We start from the raw sequence: 1,408 nt of genomic DNA, 5'->3' as shown, positions 1-1,408 counted from the left end.
CTGCGTCTTCCATGATCACCGTTATATATCAGCGCTTGACACAAATATCTTATTCACTGGAAAACATGCCTTCTTAAAAAGGGTGAACAAATATAATATTACAAGTTATTTTTGCTTGTAATGAGCCCAAAAAAATCTGCCAATTGAACAAATGTTAAATACTTAAGCTTTAAAATCTTAAAAGTGATCTTGAAATTAGCAATACAAACTTCTTATTTGCTATACTTACTAGCAGTGTTGGGACTAACGCGTTACAAAGTAACGCGTTACTGTAACGCCGTTAGTTTCGGCGGTAACTAGTAATCTAACGCGTTATTTTTTTTTATTCAGTAATTTAGTTACCGTTACTACATGATGCGTTACTGCGTTATTTTACGTTACTTTTGATGTAGTATCGGCTAGAAACAGAAGCGCTGCGGTGTCGTTCTTCTGAATCTTCCTCTGTCACAAGCCGAAGAGAAGAAAAGAGGCGCGGTCTATGTGTGTGTGTGTGTGGGTGTGGGGAGGGGATGAGGCACACAACTGATCCGCGGTTTGATATATGAAACAAAAAAAAAAGTTGTTGGCACGTTCAGTCCACACACAGCGTGGTCATGGCGAGCGGAGTAACGAAGGAGCTTGAACGCCCCCGCCATTGAATCGGTGTGTTTATAAGTGCAGACTCGGTTGTGCAAAACGAGGGTTTTAAACACATGCTGAACGTGCTTGAACCACGTTACGACATCCCGTCGCGCACCCACTTCAGCAATAAGATTGTGCCAGATCTTTATGAGCAGGAGAAGAAAAAAGTTGTGGATGAACTATCCCGAGCATCAGCTGTTGCGCTCATGACAGACGGGTGGACGTCCAGCGGAACTATAAGCGCTCACTTCATCACAGCAGACTGGGAGATGAGAAGACACGCCCCCTCTACGAGAGTCACCTTGCGCAGGTACTGACACAAGCAGTGGAGGAATGGAAGATAAAGATATCCCAGTCACACGTGATAATGCCAAAAATCAAATAATTACAGAGAATGAGGCAGGACTGGGACCACAGGTAGGTGCTTTGCACATGTAGTGAATTTGGCATCACAGAAGGGAATCTCAGTCAATAGGATGGAGCGCCTCTTTGGGAGGATCAGGAAGGTTTCTTACTTCCACCCAAGCACAACAGCTGCTCATGTGCTTAAGACAAAGCAAGAAATGCTAAAGCTGCCTGCTCATACATGATGTCCCAACGAGGTGGAACTCCACTTATGATATGTTGGAGCAGCAGGCAGCTATATACTCTGCATTGACCCACAACACCCTGAAGACAAATGTCACCCTGTCTGATGATGATGTGAGAGTGGCAGGTGAGGTCCTCCAGGTGCTTAAACCCCTCAAAAGTGTTCCATCTCTACTGAGCACTGAAACTTCACCATCTG

Source organism: Nerophis lumbriciformis, linkage group LG23 (assembly GCF_033978685.3).
Source record: "Nerophis lumbriciformis linkage group LG23, RoL_Nlum_v2.1, whole genome shotgun sequence".
In the NCBI taxonomy this organism is placed as follows: domain Eukaryota; kingdom Metazoa; phylum Chordata; class Actinopteri; order Syngnathiformes; family Syngnathidae; genus Nerophis; species Nerophis lumbriciformis.
Note: the sequence above shows the minus strand (reverse complement) of the source record.